Below are 9,964 nucleotides of genomic sequence, written 5' to 3' on the forward strand. Positions count from 1 at the left end.
TTAATGCCTGCCCTTTCTCTTACTCCTAGCTAAATCATGTAATGTCAAAATAATAAATTGTATGAATGTGACTTTCTAATAAAATTAATCCTTTTATGTGAAATAAGTCCATGTTTATGGCTGCAATGCTTTACTTGAAGTGGTGCTGGTATTTTGGCTTTATTGTTGACTTGACATTCGCTACTGGTCTTGATTGAAGGAGTAGACTTCAATGTTAGCGTAGACGGTCCTTTGTGCTTGTGGTTGAGAGGCTCTTTAAGAATGGTTCTAACTTCTAAACCTCTTGCAAGATTAAAAAAATGTTATGAATAGGTGATTGTTTCAATAAATTACCAAAAATACAGATTTAAATCAAAGAGTGTTATTGTACTTTTTTTTTTTTTTTTTTTTTTTTTTTTTTTTTTTTGAAAGGGAGAGTGTTATTGTACTTACTGATGCAACTCTTTGATAGCCACTTGGGTATGTGTAAACCCCAAACCCCTCGTATGCATGGGAATTGAGGCATTAGTTTCATCTACAGTACTGGTTGCCACATCTTCTACTAAGCTCCTCTGTTGGCTTTGATGTGGTGTAGCATTCTTGCAGCCCCTCTTGTTATGGCCTCTCTAGCCACACAGTCTGTGCGTAACAACACCTTTTGTTTTCCTCATTTTACTTGAAGCTGTTATCTCTCCCATTTGATATCTCTTCTTAGTTATAAGTCTGTCCTGAACATTTTTTCAATTGTGGCGGACCATCTAAAGGCTCCATCCGGAGTCATATGCTTTCATATAAGTCTCCTTGGTGAAATAATCATTGACATAGTGCTCTGGTTGATCAACCTTGTTCCAGATTTCAACTATAACATGCATACAAGGTATCCTGATGACTTATCCAACAAGTTGACCACAAAATTTTCTTGTGTGCCCCCCTATCTTACCCTGGCCCATAGCAGAAGACATCATCTTAAAAAGCATTCCCGTCCCTTGCTCATAGCTTGTTCTTTTCTAATATTTATTGAATTCTACGGCGCAAAAGCACTTTTTTCATACCAATTTTGTCTTTTTTATGGAGTCTCCCCATTAAGCCCTCCCTAATGTCTTCTAGCATAATGATGATGGGCTTATGCTAGGGGATGAGAATATAGGCATTGAACATCTCATTCATGTTGTTATCAACACTATCACAACATGACATAGAAGTATTGTAACACCCTAGAAATTCCTTTTCTTTAAAATACCTGTTTTGCTCTTTTAAAACTTAAAATAGGAAAATCTAAGACATTACCGCCACCTTGAAAACGATTAAGGCAAGTATCAAAGACACACAGCGGAAGACTATCTTTAAAAACATTCAAAACAATTCAACTTTAAAAGTCAACCAAACGAAAGTAAAGTCAAACCAATGTAAAATGAAGTTAACCTACAACTTGAAACCAATGTAGGCCCTTATAAAAACAAAACCAACTTAAAACCTTTGCGTTAGTCTCACATATATAATATAATAAAATAATCAAAGCAATAAACCACATCATAAACTTATGGAAACAAAGCATGATTTGCTCTTCACTCATGCCCATCATGAATATGCTTCTCTCTACTTGTCCCCACTACTCTCCATTAGAAATGGGTCATTGTAAGGCCAAAATAAAGACAAGACCAAACAAACATATAAACACATAATCAGCAATGCTGAGTACATAAGCGTAATTAAAGCACACTAACATGCTTTCACCTATCATCACACAACTTACCTTGTTGCACATGTTAACAAGCATACAACATAAAACACGACCCTCAAATAAATAACTAATTGATTCATTCAGCATTGATTACGCATCGAACGGGTTTCCCCCCTAACCCGCCCCAATAAAGGGGTATTAACACGAGAGCTAACCGTGCTAGTATAAAAGAACCACTTGTAAGTGGCGGAATTCCTGCGCATAATAATAAAAAGGAATATACATCGTCCTGTACTCCTAGTAGAATTTATGATTAAATATAAAACCCCATAACCCCCCTATATGTTCATACTCAAGCTATGTACATTTCAAGAGTTTTGGTGCCACTAGTAGAATAATGCAATTAGCCACCGGTTCAAAACCGGCTTATCCCACCGGTTTTGAGCCGGTGGCTATTTGAGCGATGGCAATTTCGGGGTTTTTGCCACCGGTTCAAAACCGGAGGGAAAAGTGGTTAATGCCACCGGTTAACCGGTGGAAATACTAGGTTATTAGCACCGGTTAACCGGTGGCAATACTGTCCCAAATTTTTTTTTTTCATTTTTTTCACTTAAAAATCAGTATACACTTAAATATAATCATAATATACATAAATTACATAATATAAATAAATTAAATCTGCAAAATTACATACATAAATTACATAAATATACATAAATCTGCAAAATTACATACATAAATTACATAAATATACATAATATAAATTAATTAAATATGCAAAATTAAAAAAAAAAAAACCACGACCCATAACCCACCACTCACGACCCACCACCCCCTACCACCACCAACCGTCACCCCATACCAGCAGCTCCAACCCCAGCCCAAACCCTCAACAGACCCACCCAAACCGCATCCAACCCCACCACCCATCACATAAACCCAAAACCAAACCAAAACCAAACCAAAACCCTACCCATCGCCACCCATCACCCAAACCCACACCCACCACGACAGCATCCAACCCTACCACCCATCACCCAAACCCACCCAAACCCTGACCGAACCCAAAACCAAACCAAAACCCTACCCACCGCCACCCATCACCCAAACCCACACCCACACCCACCACGACAGCATCCAACCCCACCACCCATCACCCAAACCCAAACCCACACCCACCACGACAGAAACCACAACAATAACCAAAAAACAAAAAAAATTAAAAAAAAAACCAAAAAACATACCAGTAATAACCGAAATTGGTTTGAATTTGGTTTAATAAAGCCAAATTCGACCATGAAAATTCTAGATCTAGAGTTTTAATGGTCGAATTTAACCTTAAAAACCATTAATTTTTTAACACCACTAACCAACGAAACCGCCGGCAATAACAGAGAGGAGGAGAGATAAGTGGGATGAGAGAGGAGAAAGAGGGTGAGAGAACAACCGGCGACGAGAGAGCTTTGAGACGAGAGAGGAGAGAGAGGGTGAGACGAGCAGGAGAGAGAGAGAGAGAGAGCAGGAGATAGAAGGAGGAGAGGGGAGGGAGGAGAGAGGCTGAGGAGAGGAGAAAGTTTGGGTTAGGGGTTTATAAAGGGGGGGGGGGGCGGTTTTTTTTATTTTTTTTTATTTTTTATTTATTTTTTTTTATAACAAAGCCACCAGTTCAAAACCGGTGGGATTAATATTTTCCCCATTGGTTCGGTTTGAACCGGTGGCAATACCCTTCCCTCCTTTTTTCCCCTATTTTTTCCGCACCAGTTTTTAAAAACCCGTGGGCATTACTCGGTGCGTAATCTCTTTAACTTTACGATATTTACATATTATTAGACTTGGTGATGACTCTCAAACCATAACACAATCAATAATATAATTATTCAAACAATTAAACATACCAATTTAATTCTTGAATAATTAGTGACCACATAATATTTAATGTTATACCCTTTTTAATCTACCTCGGTGTCAAAGACACCTTAAATGCATAATGCGTCAAAATTCTTATCCATTGGTGTTAAAAACACCTTAAGTGCACTAAGGAACCAATATATAATTTATTCCTCGTGTACATAGACACTTAAATTGCTTTTTCCTCATGCTTATAGCATCAATAAAAATTATATGAAGCATAATAAAAATTCCTTTTTAATATTCCAAACCAAATTAAACATTTAGTTTAATTAAATCATGCCAATAATAAAAGTGTGGTTCATATACAACATGCCAAATTAATTATTTTCATTCACTAACCCATCACAAATAATCCATTCTTCATAATTCAATCACCAACATCAACCAAATAATAAATTCCAATCAAAATCTATCATGATACTATTTGGAATCATTTATTCAAAGCCTAGCATGTTCCTACATCACCAAATAAATACCAAGTACACGAACGTACCTTGAATACGATCTTAAAATCGCCACGACTACATGAAATCACTCACTTGGAAGTCTCCTACAATCCAAAATTACAAAGAGGCATTAAAATCTACTCCACTCAAATTTCCAGCAATATATACCCTCATTAACTCACTCATAATTTAATTAAAACAAGCTGAAAATTAATTTAAAATCCCTTACTTTAATCGCAATTAATGGGTAGTCCAAAATTCCTTCAAGAAACTTAATTATAGCTTACTAACAAAGTTCTAGCTTTATCAAATCATTAAAACTTGCTGTAAATATTTTTTAAAACCCTCAAATCAAAGATTTAAACTACCCTAAATCAAATTCCTTTAATATACAATAATTTAGAAACCTAGGGTTTTTAATTTGGGGCTTTTTAATTGAAAATCAAATCTGAAAATTTCATACTACCTATAATCAAACATCATTAAAATCATCACAAAACCCATAATTAATAATTAGATTAAGGAATTAAAGCAAAAGAATTAAAAAAAATAATTTTTTTTTCGAAAATTGCAAGTAGCAACAGCCACCACGACACACGGCTGGGCTGCTGCCGCTGTAATACCCGGTATTTTTAGACGCATCTTAATTTAAATAAGTATTTTGTGAAGTATTTAAAATAATTTCGAAATGAATTATTTATGGCATTTTAATTATTTATTTTAATAAAGTTTGGAAATATTTTTATAAAAGGAAAGTTTTATAAAAGGAAATTTTTATATAAGTCAAAGTCAAAAATAAGTTTGAATGGGAAAATGTTAGTAAGGATAGGAAAGGGAATACAGGACGCTGTATATTCCTTTTATATGTGCAGGAATTCCGCCACTTACGAGTGGTTCTTTTATAGTGGCACGGTTAGCTCCCGTGTTAGTACCCCTTTATTGGGGCAGGTTAGGGGGGAAACCCGTTCGATGCGTAATCAATACTAAATGAATAAATTAGTTATTTAATTGAGGGTCATGTTGTATGTTGCGTGCTTGTAAACAGGTGCAACAAGGTAAGTTGTGTAATGATAGGTGAAAGCATGTTAGTGTGTTTTAATTACGCTTACATACTCAGCATTGCTGATTGTGTGGTTGTATGTTTGTTTGGCCTTGTCATTACTTTGGCCCTACGATGACCCATTTCTAATGGAAGTAGTGAGGACAAGTAGAGAGAAGCTTTTCAGGTAAGCATATTCATGATGGGCATGAATGAAGAGCGAATCATGCTTAGTTTCCATAAGTTTATGATGTAGTTTATTGCTTTGATTATTTTATTATATTGTATTTTTGAGATTAACGCAAAAGGTTTTAAGTTGGTTTGGTTTTGATAAGGGCCTATAATGGTTCCAAGTTGTAGGTTGACTTCGTTTTACTTTGTTTTGACTTTACTTTCGTTTGGTTGACTTTTAAAGTTGAATTGTTTTGAATGTTTTTAAAGATAGTCTTCCGCTGTGTGTCTTTGATAGTTGCCTTAGCCGTTTTTACGGTGGCGGTAATGTCTTAAAATTTCCTATTTTAAGTTCTAAAAGAGCAAAACAGGCATTTTAAAGGAAAGAAATTTCTAGGGTGTTACAAAGTGGTATAAGAGGTTTAGATTTTATTACCACTAAAGCCAAAAATGTGTTTTAAAATGTTTTGTTTTGAAACTTGGCCAAGTGCTTATTTAATTGTGTAATTTCTAAAGTGAGTTATTTAATTTAATTTTGATTTAAGAAGGTCAAATATTTTATTTAATTATTTTAAAAATCTGGAATTTTTTTTTTAAGGGATGAGGTCCGAATTTTTTTAATTGGGACATCCAATTTTTGTAAAGGATGTTCGATTTTTTTTTTCTTTTGTGATAGCCAAATTTTCTCGCCCCTTTTTTTCGAAGGTTATTTTCGAAATTGTTTTTAAAAAGAGGAGTCAAAAATATTTTTAGTTTTTTCATTTTGCAGGAAAGCAAGGATTGAGGTAAGTATTATGTCTTAAAAGCTTTTAAAAGCATGTTGGTGTGTTTGGGTAGGAAAGAATTTGGGCATATAAGTTAGAAATTATTATGTTCTTGTATGCATTAATATTTAGGTTGTGATGTTTAATCTTTGGTTTGATTGAAAAGTATGTGATTTTATGATTAGAAATAAATGAGATTGTTTGATTGAACATTGAACCTAATTCATGCAAGAACTGTGTTATTTTAGTTTTCTTTGGGAAGGGAATTCTTTTCTAAGTCTTTTCCTTTATATGATGACGATTCTTCCTAACAAATACACCCAAATTGGTACTCTTATTAAGAAAGACGATGAACACCCCTATGATTATGTAGAGGAAATTCTCTACTACTGTTCTTACATGAGTAATGTTCTAAGAAACAAGCTTTATGACCTTCCCGACCGTATTTCTGCCATGATTATTCATTGTCTTCCGGGTGAGCCTCCATATCTCGCTGTTAAAGCAAGGTTCTCTGATTTCTATCTTCCAAGGGACGTTCCAAACTACTACAAGTATAAGGATTATTTTGGTCAATTGTATCCGGACTATCACTATTTAATTACTTATCTCATTAAGGTCGAGAAATGCCATTGTCAGCGCATGCATATCCCATATCCAGACTACTACTATGATAATCCAGTAGGGAATAATTCCCCTTCTTCTAGCCACCAGTCAGGTATTTCTTTTTCCACGGGAAACCAAGTAGGGGTGAATGGAGTGCAAGAAGAGGAAGAGGTGATGGAAGAGAGTAACAATATTATTGACAGTTCCATTATGGAAATTTCTGATCCAAATCCACCTCCAACCCCGATTATAATCGATATTTCATCTGATGATGGGTAAGAGGGAGAATTATTCAAGTAGAGCCTTAACCGTAGTCACCTAAACCAATGGAGGAGGTAGATGATCCTGAATTCGATCCTGGAACCTACAAACATTCCACCGATAAGAGGGATAATGTTCGAAAGGACTAGATCTTTGTAGTTTCATTTCTAATAGGGATTCTTAGATTCGTTTCTCCTTATTGTTCCTTTCAGTTTTAGTAAAGTAATAAGTGGCATGTCCACAGTGAGTCAGTGAGGTTATGTGGATGCATAAGTTTTTAGAACTCATTTTATTTCAGTATACTATTCATTTTCTTACTTATCAATAAAATTCCATTTATTTCCTTGTCAATTAATTCATTTCATTCCCAAAATTATTCATTTCATGTCATTATTCCTATGAGCCAATCCTCACTCAAAAGCAATCTAATAAATTATTTCTAAGCTTTGGGAATTCATGGAATTATTTTTATTTATTTATGTGATGGTTTATTAAATGCATGGTTGGTTAGCAATCAATAATTGATTGACAAAGCTACAAATTTAGGGAATTTTTAGCTCTTGCTATCCCAATTTGTTAGCTTCAAATTTATTGTGTATGTTTCAAGGGTATTAATTAATAGATGAGTGTATACCTTGAGAGCTAACCAAGACCATATTTAATATAGACCCTTGTTTTAATTCAGGCGAAGAAAGATGGCAGGGGGAAGTAACAATGATGGAGGAGAGTTGAGTGAAGTTGTGAGGCAATTGGCAGCTGTTGCCTAATAGTTGGCAAGGAATTCAACCAACAATGGGGATGCTCAGGGAGAGCTTTTCAAGAAGGTGGCACAAAGCAAGCCTCTAACCTATCAGGGGGAGCTTGACCCTACCGTACTGGAAAATTGGTTGAGGGAGTTCGAGAAACTGTTTGGGGCAGTTGGGTGCCTAGAGAATTCTAAGGTGGGTTGTGCTACTTATTACCTGAGAGGTGAAGGCTGACCATTGGTGGCAGCAAAGTGAAGCTACCATTAAGGCATTACTTGGATTAAATTGGACTAAGTTTCAAGAGAAAGTGAGAGATAAGTTTTACCCTAGCTTCTTACAGAAGCAAAAGGCCGAGGAATTTTCAAACCTTAAAATGGAAGAGATGTCAGTCACTTAGTACTATACAAAGTTTATCGAGTTATTGCTGAGGAGTCTGTTGCTACAGAAAAAGAGAAGGCTAGGAAATTTGAGAGTGGCTTGACTACTAATTTGCAGCTGAAGTTGTGTGGGCAAGTATTTGAAACCTTGGATGAAGTGTATGGGAGAGCCGCACACCTTTATGCACTAGAAGTGAAGAAGAAGATAGAACTAGGTGAGATAGAAGGGAAGGAGAAGAGAAAAGAGGTGGGACAAAATTCTGGAAACCAACAGGGTAACCAGAACGGCTTTAAGAATCTGAAATACCACCATAACAACAACTTCCACAACAACAATAATTCCCAAGGTAACAATTGTCAAGGGGGACGAAATTTCAATGGAGGAGCTAGGAACTTTAACCAAGGGAATAACAAGGATGGAAGGCGTTAGTTTTGTAAGAGGTGCAAGAATAACCACCCTAGGAAAGATTGTGATGGCAATCTAGTCACGTATCGTGCTTGCAATAAGCTGGGGCATATGGAGTCAAGGATCCTAATCGAAACAAGCAGAATAATAATTCAGGAGGGTCCCAAAGGAACTTTCAGAGGAACAACAACTATTCTGGGAATAAAAGAGTGCAGCAGAATGGAGCAAAGGGCAACACCAATAGCAATAGGACTAACCAACAAAAAGGTGGAGCTGCAGGAAAGTTGAATGTAATGAGTAGGCATGAGGCCGATTCCACTAAAGATGTCAACACTAATACTTTTTCTATTAACCCTATTCTTGTTAAAGTTTTGTTTGATTCTGGTGCAACTTTTTCTTTCATTTCAAAGACTATTGTTTTGAAACTTAAAGACTTTTTGAAAGCAGTAGAAGTAGTAGACTTGCCTATAGCCATAACCACGGGTGAGGTAGTGAAATGTACTAAAACCTTTAGGGATGTGTCTTTAAAAATAAACGGGAAAGTATTTCTGTCTAATCTCATCGAGTTTGGATTGAGTGACTTTGATCTTATTCTGGGAATGGATTGGTTGAGCAAGTACAGTGTAGAAGTCAGTTGTTGATCGCAGAAAGTAAAAATGAGTACGAGTGAAAGTGTGTCGGTAACATATTGGATGCATGGTGAGACTAAGTGCCCAAGGTTGATATCTGTGCTAAAGTTGGCAAAGTACATTAAGAAGGGACATCTAGTATATTTCTATAGTGTGAGAAACATGGATTATTTGGAGACGACTATGCCAGAGGATATAGATGTGGTGAATGAATTACTAGATGTGTTTCCAGAGGAGAACCCTAGAATGCCACCTAAGAGGGAAATTGATTTCACAATAGAATTAGTCCCAGGGACAACACTAATTTCCAAAGCACCATAACGAATGGCACCTGTAGAAATGAGTGAGTTAAAGGAGCAATTGCAGGACTTATTGGAAAAGGAATACATTAGACCAAGTGCATCACCTTGGGGAGCACCAGTCTTGTTTGTTAAGAAGAAATATGGAAGTATGAGACTATGTATCGATTACAGGGAGCTGAATAAGGTAACAATAAAGAACAAGTACCCATTGCCAAGGATTGATGACCTGTTTGATCAGATGAGAGGCGCAATAGTGTTTTCTAAGATTGATTTGAGGGTTGGATATCAACAATTGAGGATTGCAGATGAAGACATTCCTAAGACTGCATTTAGAATAAGATATGGATATTATGAGTTTACAGTGATGCCATTTGGATTGACAAATGCTCTAGCAATCTTTATGAATTTGATGAATAGGGTGTTTCATCAATTTATGGACAAGTTTGTGGTAGTATTCATAGATGATATATTGGTGTATTCAAAGAGTAAGGAAGAACATCTAGAACACCTAAGGGCAACTCTACAAACACTAAGAGAAAACCATCTTTATGCAAAGTTCTCTAAGTGTGAGTTTTGGTTGGAGAAAGTAGCATTCTAGGTAACTTTGTGTCCAAAGATGGAGTAGAGGTAGATCCAGCAAAGATCCAGG

The sequence above is a fragment of the Chenopodium album genome, chromosome 14, assembly GCF_948465745.1.
Source record: "Chenopodium album chromosome 14, dcCheAlbu1.1, whole genome shotgun sequence".
NCBI classification, from domain to species: Eukaryota; Viridiplantae; Streptophyta; class Magnoliopsida; order Caryophyllales; family Amaranthaceae; genus Chenopodium; species Chenopodium album.